The sequence below is a fragment of the Canis lupus genome, chromosome 30 (genome assembly GCF_003254725.2).
Source record: "Canis lupus dingo isolate Sandy chromosome 30, ASM325472v2, whole genome shotgun sequence".
NCBI lineage: Eukaryota > Metazoa > Chordata > Mammalia > Carnivora > Canidae > Canis > Canis lupus.
In genome coordinates, this window is record NC_064272.1 from 16,054,821 (window position 1) to 16,069,939 (window position 15,119).

At 39.9% G+C, this 15,119-nt stretch overlaps 1 long non-coding RNA gene across 1 annotated transcript in view; it reads left to right on the forward strand.

The window, feature by feature from the left end:
* Positions 1 to 15,119, forward strand: part of LOC112675951 (uncharacterized) — a 120,445-nt gene that overhangs the window by 72,144 nt on the left and 33,182 nt on the right. The window contains exon 3 of the long non-coding RNA XR_007407278.1: positions 11,357 to 11,483. This is a non-coding gene — a long non-coding RNA (uncharacterized LOC112675951). The remainder of the gene's footprint in view (positions 1 to 11,356; positions 11,484 to 15,119) is intronic.

The following is a 15,119-nucleotide window of genomic DNA, read 5'->3' on the forward strand; positions in this document are numbered from 1 at the left end:
TTGAGTTGAAATTCAAATGTACTGGGTGACTTCCATTTTCCTAACTCTGGGAACCTAGTCCTAAGGAAAGATAAATCCCTAATCTTGGAATATCCTCTGTTGACTATTTAGGTTCTTAGAAATAGATGAGTCCTGGGGTGCTTGGGTGGCTCAGTCAGCTAAGCATCTGACTTTGGTTCTGGTCATGATCTCAGGGTCCTGGGGTTGAGCCCCACATCAGGCTCCCTGCCCAAGAGGGAGTCTGCTTGTCTCTTTCTCCCTGAGCCTCCTCCTTACTTGTGCGCGCTCTTTGTCTCTCTTTCTCTCTCTCTCTCTCTCATAAATAAATAAAATCTTAAAAAAGAAAAGAGATAGAAGAAATAGTCAGTCCTCCTGACTAAGTGCTCTTGCATTCCATGGTTCTCTTACAGTCGTTAAATTTGTATCTGCTGTTCCTTCTTTTGTCAGATGATTTCTGGTCCATCACAAAAATACCAATTTTCAGAGGCCAGTAGGATGGGGTGCATAGAGCACATACCTGGCTTTTAATTCTGGCCACATGATCCTGGAAAGGTTTTTTATTGCATTTAACCCTCAAATAATATTTACGTTACATAAGTAAATGAATTAAATAGCATTTACATATTATAAGTACTCCATAAGTTTTATCTATTGTTATTTGCTAAGCTCATAATTTTGACAAATATAGTTAAGATAGGTCTTTTCATCAGCAAAAGAGAGATATGAAATCATAGTATTATAGTCTGTTAGTGAGTATACCTATTTCTCAGATAAGAATACCAACACAGAGCTCATCATTATGGTGCTGGGGGCAGAGCTCTTCAATGATGCTTCCTAGTACAAAGGTCAGCTCAGCAGTGAGATGGAACGTTGGACAATGCTTTGGGACAAAGTAGGATTGAATATAGTACTGGGAATGAATGAAATGGACACAGGACAGAGTCAGGGAATGGAGGGTAGGAACTGACGAGGAAGCCAAGATAGACAATGGGAGAGACTGAGAGGTAAAGAGGATGAAAGGTTAATAAGTAAGGAAAATATTTAAGGAACAGAGTAAAAGCTCAAAAGCAAGGATGAATGTGAGAGAAAGAAGGAAAAAAATAAAGCCAATTAGAGGGAAAATTAGATCATATGAATAAATGGTTGGACAAATAAGTGGGTGAACAAGAAATCAGAAAGTGAAGATGACCATGGAGAAAGGGTTGGCTCACAGTATTATAGTTTTTACCTTATACTGTCCTATTTAATGTCCATGGTAACTCTACAATCAATGAGAAGGGTGGATATTTTTCCTATTTTACAGAGTGAGAAATCCAAGCCTCATAAAGGTAGTTAAATCACTTGCCTAGGATTGCTATATGAATCAATGCAGAGCTGAAATCAGATCCCAGAGTTCCTAGTCTCTCTCCCCACACTACACCCTTGTCCTTAGGGACTGCAGTAAGGAGATTGAAGGGCATGAGATCTAAATGAGCCAGGGCATCTAAAGAACCCAGGCATTTGATATGTTCCATCCAGAGAGAGACCCACAGGCCTACTCCATGGCAGGAACAAGTTCTGAATTGTTCCAATCCTTGTAAAAATACAAATGGAATTCTGTCTGGCTCTAAAACTAGGAGGCATACTCCTCCAGATAATTTCTCTTTGATCTAGGTGATCCTCCACTATTTGCAAAGTGAACCGTAAATTTGGTTTCACTTCACTTATTTTCAAAACCTGCAGGCTACCCACTTGTCACAGAAGCCAGAGTGCAGCCTCCCATCTCCAAGCTCATCTTCCAGAGTTTAATCCATGTCCTTTTGATGGGGCCAATGTACTAATTGGCAGACAACCAGAGAAAGCACAATTTTCCTATAACTACTCTGAATTCCTCTTTTGATGTCCGGTTACAATTCTCTCCACATGCTGCAGTGCATACAATTTCATCTGAATCAAATCCAGTTCTGATAATGCTGGGAAGCCACCACACTGCTTGAGGGGAAAGATGCATATGCATAATTCTTTTCCACGGTAAGAAGAAATCTGGTAGAAAAGATTGTCATCAAAATAATGGTGCTTCTTTCCAAAAGTTTTCTGCTATCTGTGTGAAGTCATCTTATTCAGTCTTACCTCTTTTGGTCATAGTCTTATCAGCACATGTTCAAAAAAGATAAACAAAACAAACACAGTCCCTAATGACAATAGGAATACCATCTTGGGGAAGCAACAAAATACCCTTATGATCCTTCATGTGACTTGTACTCCTCTTGACTTTCAAAAGTGGTTGGCTGGGGTGCTAGGGTGCCTCAGTTTATTGAGTGTCCACTCCTCAGGTAGTGATCTCAGGGTCATGGGATCAAGCCCCAAGTTGGACTCTGCACTCAGCAGGGAGTCTGCTTGGGATGATCTCCCTCCTCCATTGCCCCTCCTCCCATTCTTCTTTCTCTCCTTCTCTCTCAAAATGAATAAATCTTTAACAAGGGTTGTGGGAGGGAGCTGGAGAAAGACCACAGAGGTGGTGAGTGTTGAAGTGTAGCAGGAATCTTGTGAGGTCCAGGAACAATGGACTTCTCAATGCTTATGCCTAGTCACAGAGCATGAGCTTGATAAGTGCACCTATCTGCCTATCTCCTTTGTATCCATTCCTATCTTTATCACAGTTTTCTCTCTCTGGCAGAGACTTCCTAAGACAGTACTCAAGCAGAAAGTAATGCTTTATCACAGCATTTCTACTTGAATTTCTACCATGTGCAAGACTGTGATCTATGTTCCAGTTTACCTTGTCTCTTATGCCTGCTAATTAGCCTTAACACAACTAGCCCTTGAAATATAAACATAATGATTTTGTTCTTCTTTCCAGTTCTATTTGGCACCAGCCATTATAGACTGGGCTAGGCAATAACTGAAATATAGCTCACTCCCCACTAATCTCTACCTTCTTTGTAATACCCTCACTTTGAGTGTGGTCTAGATCTAGTGATGTCCTTCTAACTCATGGAATACAACAAAAATCATAAGATTTTACTTCCAAGATTAGGTTACAGAAGGTTGTGATTCCTGTCTTGCTCTTACTCCCTCAGTTGTACTCACTTTGCCCTCTCATTGCTCACTTTGATGAAGCCAGCTGCATTGTGAACTACTTGAAGAGGCCTGCAAGGCAAGGAAATAAAGGGGGCCTCTGGCTACTAGCCAGTGGGGGAACTGAGACCCTCAGTCCAATAGCTCTTAAGGAAATGAATCCTATCAACAATCATGTAAGTGATATTGGAAATGGATACCTCTCCAGTCAAATCTTCAGAAGAGATTATAACTCCAGCCTTGCGAGAGATAGAGCAGAGGACCCAACTAAGCCATGCCTCAGCACATTCTCCCATAGTAGATGGGAGATTAATAGTAGATTAAATAATTACAGATTGATGGAAATGTCAACATTCATTTCAAATAATTCACTTACAATGTTTATTAAGTATCTATTACATGCTAGGTACTAAGGATGAAGTGATGAATAATAATAGACACAAGCCCTGCCCTCATAGAGTTTACCACCTAGAGAGGAAGTTTGATATTGACCCTGGTCAATTACATAGCAAATGTGTTAGGTATTAAGTTTCCTAAAGGAAAGGTGCATGTGCTGCAAGAATATCAGAAATAAAGGGATTTTGCTGTGAGGAAAGTCACGGGAGACTCTGTAAAAGTGATAACTGAGATAAATTCTCAAGGGTCAGTGGGAGTTCATTTGGCAAAAGTGAGTAGGGGAGGTGAAGGATAGGAGGAAGCATTCCAGACAAAGGGAACAATGTGTGCAAAGTAGCATCTTTGAAGTACTCCAAGATTTTTTTATTTTTTATTTATTTTTTGTATATATTTTTTATTGGAGTTCGATTAATATAAAAATTTTTTTAAATAAATGAAGTACTTCAAGAAAGCCAGTAAGTCTTGAGATTACAGAATGAAGAGGGGTGTGATGTTATTAATTAATTAATTAATTAATTAATTAATTAATTAATTTATTTATTTAGTATATATTTTTTAGTGGAGTTTGATTAATAATAATTTTTTTTAATGAAGTTCTTCAAGAAAGCTAGTAAGTTTGAGATTAAAGAGTGAAGAGGGGTGTGATGTGAGATGAAAGAGACATAGGCGAGGACCAGACCTGACCCTATTCTAGGCCAACTTTGAATAATGGGCATCTTAGGAATATCCAGAAAATTCATATAACTACTACATTCTCTTGGTAGCATTATAGCCAAGCATTACAGCCAAATTCTTTGGCCCTATTTTAGGGAGCTTCTTTGAGATTGGTTTAATGATACCCTTAAAAGAAATCAGGCACTCCCCACTAATGAAAGACCTCATCCCTGACCACAAAGAGTATGTGTTCTAGTTGGAGACTCCTCATTGAAAACACAACAGTCTCTGAATCACAACAGTACAGTGCACATAAAATAATAAATCAAATCCCTAACTGCCATAATAGAACTCACAATTAAATTACCCTTGGTAGAGGAAAGGGGAGATAAATGAGGAGTGAACCCCATTTAGTCTTGGCTATACCCAAGCCCACTTTCGAGTCTCTTTTTGCCTAGATGAGTCTCAGGCCTCTTGAAAGATATGGCACAGTCTGGCTCAAGAGAGGAAAGGTAGAGATCTCAAAAAATAAATGAAGACAAAATGAAATTGATGGAAGATTGCATAAGCAGAAGGAACCAAGAATACTTATAGGGAATTTCTGTGCTGAATGGTTTAAAGCCAGCATTCCCTCAAGGACGCTACTGCCATTCTGCTCATTTTATACAGAAATGATAGAGGTGGCAACCACGTGTAACTCACATGGCTGGCACAAGTTGATGTTCCATAGATATTTTTTGGACAGTTTGAGGAAAAGGTCATTCATTATATAGGAGCCCCTTCATTCACTATGGAGACAGAGGTTTCCACAGAAAGTATCACATGGTTTATGAACTGAAAGTCCTATAAATTGTAGGTCTAAGGTCTACCTTGAGGATGCATCTGTGTGTCTTGCTGAGATATCCTATCTCTTTCTCCTCTTCCTCTAACTTCAAGATGTAGCCAGTTTGTGTGGATGACTCCACAAGACTTCCTATAAGGCAAGGATACTGCAGCAGATCTCTGCCATGGACAGAAGAGGTGGTGTGTGAACCTATCCATGAAAGTTTTGCTCATGAACTTCTTTCAGAGACCCACTACCTGAACTCACTCCTGAATACTTGGAATTTTAGTGGATCTTGGGAAACCTTAACTGTCTTCAATGATCTTGACTGCAGGGTTATAGACTCAGATTCAACCATCAGTGAAACAAGAAAAAAAAAAAAACACCCATGGAATTTTTAGGAATATGCAGGTTTTTGCTGATTAAAAATGGTCCCCATTTGTTAATTACAGTGTTTCTTGTACACTACTATATATGTTTTATGTCAGTCCACTTACAAAAATCCTTAAAGATGGTGCCATTATCTTCATTTTACAGTCTTGGTGGGGAAACCAAGACTCAAAAAGGTTAAGATAACTTCTCCAAGATCATAAAGTAGCAGAGGTGGAATTTTAACTCAGATGGGTCTGTTTCTGGAAACCAACAGCTCAATACCAACATCATGTGCTCCTCAAAGTTTTATGTGACTCCCCATTCACTAAGCCCCCATTGGACTCTGAACACTACTCAAATTACAAGCTTAAAATACTGTATAGTAATTATTTAAGATTTCATGAAATCCTCTTTGAGGTCATAGCCTAGCACTGTGCCTGGCATATAGTGGGCCCTCCAATATTTATAGAATAAATGCATGTGAATTAAGGGATTTCTCTAGAAATAAGGTACAGACTAATTTTAGAGAAAAGAATAGCAATTATTCTAAGGAGCCAACCAGAGACTGCTTACTGTCTTCCTTTTCTGACTCCAGAAGAGAATTTTCCCTTTTGAAACAGATACCCAGCCTCTTCCATTAGCTAACAGAGGGCCTTGGAAGCGTCAGGAAGCCAGAACCCCTCTACTGCACTCCATCCCTCCCCCAGACCTCCATCAGAGCATCCTGATCTGAACACAGAGCCTGGGGCCCTAGGCACATGCTCTTTAAGAAGTAGAAACACCTTTTCTATGGGGTGAGACCCAAGAATGACTTAGCATGACTCAGTGAGAGCCCAGGGAAAGTGAGGGCTGCTGTGGTTTCTCCTCTTTCTGTGGAAAGGTCAGCCAATCCTGGGCCTGGGCTCTCCCATGGGGCCTGAGATGCTAGCCTTGTCTCCGCTCTATTCACTTGGCCCCACAACTCCTCCTTCACTTCCCTCAGAGCCAGGGTGACACCTCAGTGGACTCAACATCTGAATCATATGAGGAAGTCTAGAGGGAGGAAGTGAGAGGTGAGGATACATGTTCCTTCCCCAGCTGAATGAATAGTTCTACTAGTCATAATAACTGGCAGTCACTGGGCATGTACAGTAAGCCAGCCACTGTGTGAAGGGCTGTAATGCACTGTAAGTATTCTTCCTCTTACTAAGTACTTACTCTGTACCAGTCACTATTCCGGAAGCTTTACAAGAATTAACTCATTTAATCCTCACAATAACCCCATGAGGTAGACTCTACTAATCTTATCATTTTACAGATAAGAAAACTGAAGCAGGCAGAGAATAACCAACTTGCCCAAAAGAGCTTCTTGTAGCTCACCAAACCCAGGGAGCCTGGTGTCAGAGCCCATCCACTTAATGACTTACATATATAATCTACCTGCAAAGTGCCTCTGCAGTGGCTACCATTCTTCCTGTTTTACAGATGAGAAGCCTGAGGTTCTGAGGACATGAAATGATGGGGTTAGATATAGAAGCAGTGAACTAGGGTAGGAAGAATGTGACTTCATTCTACTTCCAGAGCTTGAGCTTCTTCTGTAGCACTATGCTTAACTGAAGACCAAATAGAGTCTCGAATAGGAAATATTACTTACAAATCACCAGAAAGCCAGGGATTATTCTCTAGATGATTCTAGAGCTGTTCATTTAATCCTTGCAGGATGCCCTATTCTCAGAATGGCTGCTGCTACCACCCATTGACAGACCTAAGGCCCCTCCTCAAAATTCTCACAAGCTTGGGAGACAAGCCAGCCTGGTTCCTAGCTCCACCCAACATGGCTCTTTGAAGCTCACTCCAGGACATAGGAAAGAGCTCAAGGACCAGGGCACAGGCTTTCTGCTCTCTACCCAGTAACTCCACATTAAGAAGCTAGGATGCCAAATGAAATCCCTCATATGTGTGTACTACCTTATTTCTAATTTCCAGCCCCCTCTACTGTTTATTAAGAGTAAAAATAGACAGCTGTCTTCTAAGGAGCATTAGGTCACCTAGCCCAAGTGCACAGTGATTTTCAGGATTGATGTTTGCAATTATTCTACAGGTTTGACCAATGCCTGGTCCACAGAAGGAGGGGTCCATGACTAAGACAAGAAGGTGTCACTTATGTTTTACCTCTGGGGGAACTATATTCACCTTGGCTTCTCTCCAGACATGTGATTTTTATTACCTTAGCTTGAAACAGCAACTGTGTGCCTAAGAAATTTTACAAAGGTTTACGTATGGAAAGTATTTAAGGCTATGTCAGTCTCAGCTATGGGGACAGGTGGGGTGCAGCCGGCAGTTCTGCTCTCAGTTGCCAGACTGCAAGGAGAGGCTCTTGCCTCTTTCCACAAGGTGTTTCCAATAAGAGGGGCACATTTCCCTCATTAGAAATAAAACAAACACAGATTGATGATGTTGTGGTATTTCTTGGGAAAAGAGGAAAACAGTTTTCAGATGTCCTCGTTGAGCTCCTCTCATGTGCTTGTGGGTGGGGCTGGTTTGGGAAGGAGAGAGGTGTATTTATGGGGAAAGCAAGAGGAGCACCCCCCACTATTCCACCACTAAGACTGGCTCCCCAAACAGAGATGATGGGAATGATGTCTGCTCGGCTACATCATAGACCATCAGGGCTTGAAGAGAGAGAATGAGTCCAGCCTTCCTACTTGGCAGATGAGGACACAGAGCCTAGGGAGACCAAAGACCTCCACCAGCAGTCAGGGAAGAGCTACAGCTAATCCCAGTCCAGTATGCTTTTCAGCATATTCCATTCCACACAGCCATCTCAACAATTGAACACACATCTATTCATGTGTAGCTGAAGCTTTAGGCAATAGTTCTCAATCGGATTTATGTAAAAAATGCCTGGGAGGCTTTGCAAAAACACCATTATACTAAGCCTGGAGATTCCTAGGTAATGAGAGTGGCGTAAGGCCTCAGCCTGGGTAATTTTAAAAGCTCTCCTGGTATATTCATGGAATTGAGAACCAGCAGGATTGAAAGCCACTACTTTAAGGAACATAAAGATGAAAACAATATGTTCCCTTTCTTTCAGGAATTCACAGGGTGACAGATTTATGTAAATAACTTTCAATCTCCCATGCTATATGAGGGCCAAGAAAAACTCAAGTGTGATCATGACTGAGCTATCCACACCAGAGGACTAATTTGGGTAAACACTATTGTTTATTCCACCTAAGCAAAGCTTATTCACCTTTCCAGGCCTATCTCAAATCACCTCTCTTCCATAAAGCCTTTTTAACAAGACCCCAAATATAATCAGCATTCATCTTCTCTGGACTCCTACACTATCCACAGGCTGTAAACAGTTTAGCACCAAATTATATACAATTTCTCCTGTTAAGATCTATTAATCATGACATGAAATCTTCCACTTATTCAGTTCATACTGTGTACCAGCCACTCTGCTTCATGCTTTCCATCCTTTGCCACCAATATTCCTAGGAGATCTATCATGCTCCATCTGTACCCATTATATGGATTAAGAAACTGAGACTCATAGGTATCAAGTACCTTGCCTAAAACCAGTTACTAAGGACATATGAGTCCAAGTCTATATGCCTCCAATGCCCATCATTTTATATTAAATATAAACACTATTTCTTTATCATAGCATGTACTCCTGATAATATTTTATAAGCTATAAGCTTCTTTGATATTCATTCTCTTATTTAATCCTGACTCCAGCCCCACTGTCAGCTCTATTTGACAAGCAAGGGAATGATGTCTTAAAACATTAGGTAAAAGGCTCAAAATCCCATTGCATGACCATGACCCCATGTGTTCTGACTCCAAGTGCTATTTCTACTTCTATCCTGTGCCAAGTGCCAAGCTCTGTTGCTTGTTGACCTAAAGTCCCTAGAGAGTCTAGACTATGTTTTATGCTGTTCCTATATAGATACCAGATATGCAGTCTATTGCTTTATTAATTGATTTTCCAAGAATATCTTCATGAGGCATTCTGTCCCTAAGGACCTGAAGAGCAAAACACAATTCTTTTAGGGCTGGAAAGAACTGCTGAAGAGATGTGACTGGTTCTTTTTAGTGCCATGACTAAGTCACTGATCTTAAAAAAAAAAAAGTATTCCAGTCATTATTTTTGAAGGTATGATTTTTCCACTATTTACATAAACTAACAGAATCGAAGAGGAATGTGAATTAAGTGATCTTCCCATGATCATGGAGTAGACCATGGAAGATAGAAAGAACTTCTGTCTACCTCCTACAAAGTCTCTGATCTAAATCCTAGTCACCTGCCTGGGGCATAACAGTGTTTTAAAATTTTACTTTGTCATGTCCCATCTTGTTTTCCAAAGAATTCAAAGTAGTACACAATATGAATGGATACAATAAATAATGGTAAAATATAAACAAAGACAATCAAGGCTGGGGAAAATGGAAATATAAGAAGTCAATTTGAGAAAAAGTACTTTATTAGAGAAAAAAACATTTGCCTTAAAGCCCAAAAGACTGCTTGAATTTAAAATAGATATCCTTCTGTGTGTGAGGTTCAGTTGATGAGGTATTTTTAAGGGCTTAGTAACTCCTGTGGGGTTTCACTTCATGCCGGATATTGACCAGGAAGGATGATTAAAGCAGTGAAACTATAGAATTTATCCCCAGGATGTGGTCAATACAAAGTATTCATGCATCTGTGGTTAAATGGGAGATGTGTTTTCCAAATCTAATGTTGCCAAAAAGACCACGTCAGTGCTTTGTGCAGAACAGAATTTCTATTTCAAAAATAAGTCTGAATCATGACGATTCATTCATTTAGCAAATATTGTGACAATAAATTATCTGCCAGGAACTGTGCAACTCACTTGGAAATTCAAAGACAAATATGACACGGAACCTTTCCTATAGGACTTCTCTGTCAAGAGGAACAGACAGGCTTAAAAGATATAATTGGCATAATTATAACAAGTACGATTCTACAGATATATATAGTGGATATAGAAACAGAGATGAGGTCAACCACTTCATTGAGGTTGGGTGGTATATCCTATCTTCTAATCAATACTCATCAGTCAAAAAGACACCAGGGTTCTGGTACCATCCTTAATCAAGTGAACATGGGAGGGTTATAGAATAAGTAACTTACTTTTGTATCTTGCTAAACATCTCTATATTTCTGACTTGATAGTGTAGAGAAGTAAGGCAGGGAAAAGGCAGTAGTGCCAGCTTAAAAATCGTGATCAGCAGGAAAAGAATGGGGAAATGTGAAGAAATGCTATAGCAAATCTTTTATAATAAACAGGTTAGTGAGACTGATTTTTTGGGCATAGTATTGCCATTTTATTTTCGGCAATCCTCCATATGGTAAAGGCACCTTCAGAGTAAAAATACCAACTTTCTAGCAGATTATACATCCATTCAAAACACCTATGATCACATTTAAAACAGAAATCTAGCATCCTGAGAGGGATGAAAATGGCAGGCTTTCCTGCCAGTGATCATCACCAAAAACTAGAAGCCAATGTCAAAAGTGACCAAGTATTTTAACCCTTCAGAGCTCTCAGTGCTGACTCGAAAATTTGGAGCAACTTCTTCTGGCTGACCTAGTTGAAAAATATTTTAATGGCCATAAAAAATTTAGAATTTACAGAGTTATATGGAAGAAAGCAACCTGCATATAGAATTTACTGTGATTGATTCCAGTATGTGTGTCTGGAGAACTCCCAAAGCAGGGCTCCATAGCTAATTGACGCATGCCTGAGGTTAGCTCAAGTTACTACTTTAGTAATAAAATCAGATAAAGAAACTTTTAAAGAAAATAACTTGGGCAGCCTGGGTGGCTCAGCAGTTTAGCTCTGCCTTCAGCCCAGGGCATGATCCTGGAGTCCTGGGATTGAGTCCTGCATGGAGCCTGCTTTTCCCTCTGCCTGTGCCTCTGCCCCCTCTCTCTCTCTCTCTCTCTCTCTCTCTCTGTGTGTGTCTCATGAAAAAATAAATAAAATCTTTAAAAAAGTAAATAAAATAACTTCCCCTTTTCTTCCTTATATTGACTCACAGGTTGGAAGTTGAAGAAAAAAAAAAAACTTAAAAAGAAAAAGCTAAGGAATGCCAAATACTGGATATGTGGAGGAATTCGATAAAATGGAGAGCCTTAATGAGAAATGTGCACACTTGTGACCTAAAGGTAAGTCACTGGGACCTAGAAGGACTGAACCCATGGTCTAAGTGTATGTGAGAGATGGCATTGGGTAAAGAGCATAGGCCATGAGCTAAACAGACTCCCAGTGTTAATTCCCAGCTTCTTTGGGTAAGTTACCTAACCTCTCTGGGGTCTGGTTATTCCTCTCACTTGAAAACAGGGAAAATTATGGTGTCTGTATCACTGGGTTGTTGTAAGAATTGAATGAGATAATGCATGTGAGGCTTAGCACAAAACCCAGCACTTAATAAAGGCCAAGAAAAAATGCTAACTGCTGTATTATAATAATTCTCTCATGTAATCCCCACAACTCTTTGAAGAATGTCCAATGATCATCATTTTCTCAATGGGGACATGAGAATGGAGACAATGAGTATCTTTGCTAACTTTTCCCCCAGGTGACTTTCTAAGTATAGCTAATGCCCTGACTTCTCCCTCCCCTTCTTTTCCCAGGAAACCAGACTGCACAGAATGTAGATGGTCTTTCATATCCTTCCTAAACCATCCTGTCCCATGGCTTTCTCTCCACCAACTCTCCCTTCCTAGTTCCTTAGGATCCTCATGTCTCTCCTTCTACCATGGGAACATTTTCCATTTTGTTGCTGGCTATTGTTCCTCAACTATCTTATGCCAAGAACACACAGGACTACCCCACTCTAAGCAATGGTATTAGAAAAACCCTGTGACTATTTGGACATCAGCTTGCCAGTCTCTGGAAAGTTTTTCAAACATTACCTTTCCCTGGGTTTCTATTTTTCCATATTTTGTAAGCCTCAAGGTACTCTCTCCCAGATATGGGCAAGGTGCCCTGGAAAGATGAGAATATTTTAGAGGTCAGGGATGATCCCAACTTCCACTATAATTCTGTAGGTCTATAGGCAAGTCAGTGGAAGATGTGATGTGATAGAGAAGAAAGGAGGGCAGAGGGAAGAACTTGTTTTTTAACATTGGAGGTGCTGTCATGAGGACAGACTTAATCAGTCTTTTCTCCAAGAGCAGAAGCAAGCAAGGGAGTTTTGATTACTGATTCAATTTCACTGTTGGTAATTGGTCTTTCAAATTTTCTATTTCTTTTTGGTTCAGGCCTGGGAGGTTATGTTTCTAGGAATTTATCCATTTCTTCTAGGTTGTATAATTTGTTGGCATATAATTTTTCATTGTAATTCTTACAGTCCTTTCTATTTCTTTAGTGTCAGTTGTTATTTCTCCTCTATTACTTCTGATTTTGTTTATTCAAGTCCTCTCTCTCACTTTAGATGAGTCTGGCTAGAGGTTTATCAATTCTGTTGATCTTTTCAAAGAAGTACTCCTGGTTTCATTGATCTATTGTTTTTTTTTTTTTTTTTGGTTTCTATTTCATTTATTTCTGCTCTAATGTTTATTATTTCCTTCCTTCTTCTGGCTTTGGGGATTTTTTTTTTCTCTATTTGTACTAGCTCCCTTCAGTGTAAGGTTAGGTTGTTCGAGATTTTTCTTGCTTCTTGAGATAGGCCTATTTTTTTTTCAATTCTTAAATTTACTTCCTTTTATTTATTTTTAAATTTTTTATTGGAGTTCGATTTGCCAACATATAGCATAACACCCAGTGCTCATCCTGTCAAGTGCCCCCCTCAGTGCCCATCACCCAGTCACCGCAACCCCCCGCCCACCTCCCCTTCCACTACCCCTTGTTCATTTCCCAGAGTTAGGAGTCTCTCATGTTCTGTCACCCTCACTGATATTTCCCACTTATTTTTTCTCCTTTCCCCTTTATTCCCTTTCACTATTTTTTATATTCCCCAAATGAATGAGAACATATAATGTTTGTCCTTCTCTGATTGACTTATTTCACTCAGCATAATACCCTCCAGTTCCATCCATGTCAAAGCAAATGGTGGGTATTTGTCGTTTCTAATGGCTGAGGAATATTCCATTGTATACATAAACCACATCTTCTTTATCCATTCATCTTTCGATGGACACCGAGGCTCCTTCCACAGTTTGGCTATTGTGGACATTGCTGCTATAAACATCGGGGTGCAGGTGTCCCGGCGTTTCACTGCATCTGTATCTTTGGGGTAAATCCCCAGCAGTGCAATTGCTGGGTCATAGGGCAGTTCTATTTTTAACTCTTTGAGGAACCTCCACACAGTTTTCCAGAGTGGCTGCACCAGTTCACATTCCCACCAACAGTGCAAGAGGGTTCCCCTTTCTCCACATCCTCTCCAACATTTGTTGTCTCCTGTCTTGTTAATTTTCGCCATTCTCACTGGTGTGAGGTGGTACCTCATTGTGGTTTTGATTTGTATTTCCCTGATGGCAAGTGATGTGGAGCATTTTCTCATGTGCTTGTTGGCCATGTCTATGTCTTCTTTGGTGAAATTTCCGCTCATGTCTTTTGCCCATTTCATGATTGGATTGTTTGTTTCTTTGCTATTGAGCTTAAGAAGTTCTTTATAGATCTTGGATTTTTTTCAGGCTTTTTATTGTGGTTGAGTTCTAATTTCATAGAGTTGTAGTCAGAAAAGATGCATAGTATGACTTCAATCTTTTTAAATTTTTGAGACTTGTTTTGTGGCCTTAATATGTGATTGTTCTGGAGAATGTTCCATGTGTACTTGAGTATTCTACTGTTTTAGGGTGTAATGTTCTAAATACATCTGTTAGATCCATCTGGTCCAATGTGTCATTCAAAGCTAATGTTTCCTTGTTGATTTTGTGTTTGGATGATCCATTGATGTAGAGGGGTGTTAAAACCCCCTATTATTATTGTATTACTATTGATTAGTTGCTTTATGTTAGCTATTAGCTGCTTTTTGTATTTGAGTACTCCCATGTTAGGTGCGTAAATATTTACAATAATTATACCTTATTGAGTTCTTCATCTCTTGTTAGTTCTTTTTACATTTTCTATCTCTTAGTTAAAGGTCTCACGGAGGTCCTCTACTCTTTTTAAGTCCATTGAATATTTTTACAACCATATTTACATTTATCAGTCATATATGACTTATCTCCATTTTGTTTAGCACTTTTACTGTAATCTTTGTCATCTTCTTTCATATGGGGCATATTGCTCTGAATCCTCGTTTTGCCTGTCTTTATCTGTTTCTAGGTGTTAAGAAAGTCATCTATGTCTCCTACTCTTGAAAGTAGTGTCTTTATGAAAAAGAGGTCCTGTAGTGCCCTGTAGCACTCTGTCCTCTGTTTGCCAAAACCTTGTGCTCTAGGAGTGTCTCCTGTGTGTGCTGTGTGTGCCCTACTGTTGTGGCTGAGCTGTGTTTGCCTTCAGTCCAGTGATTCACAATGGCTTTTTGCCGGTTATGGGTAGGGTTTGGTCCCTGTGTTCTTATTGGGTCAGCCTGGGGATGTCTTGGACTTGAGTTGAGGCAACCAGCTGTTTGACATGGTCTCTTCTCTACATTTAGCTGTAGAGAGTCTGTTCTGCCATTCTTTGGGTCATTTTCTGGATTATTTATACTGATATTAGTGTTATATAGTTGTATCACTGGGAAGAGACGAGCTTAGGATCCTCCTATTCCACCATCTTCCTCAGAAGTGATGGTGGAATAGGATATATGATACTCTTTTGGAGAAAGTTCCCAGGCCATTTGCTAGAGAATCAGGTAGAAAGCCCATGTCAAG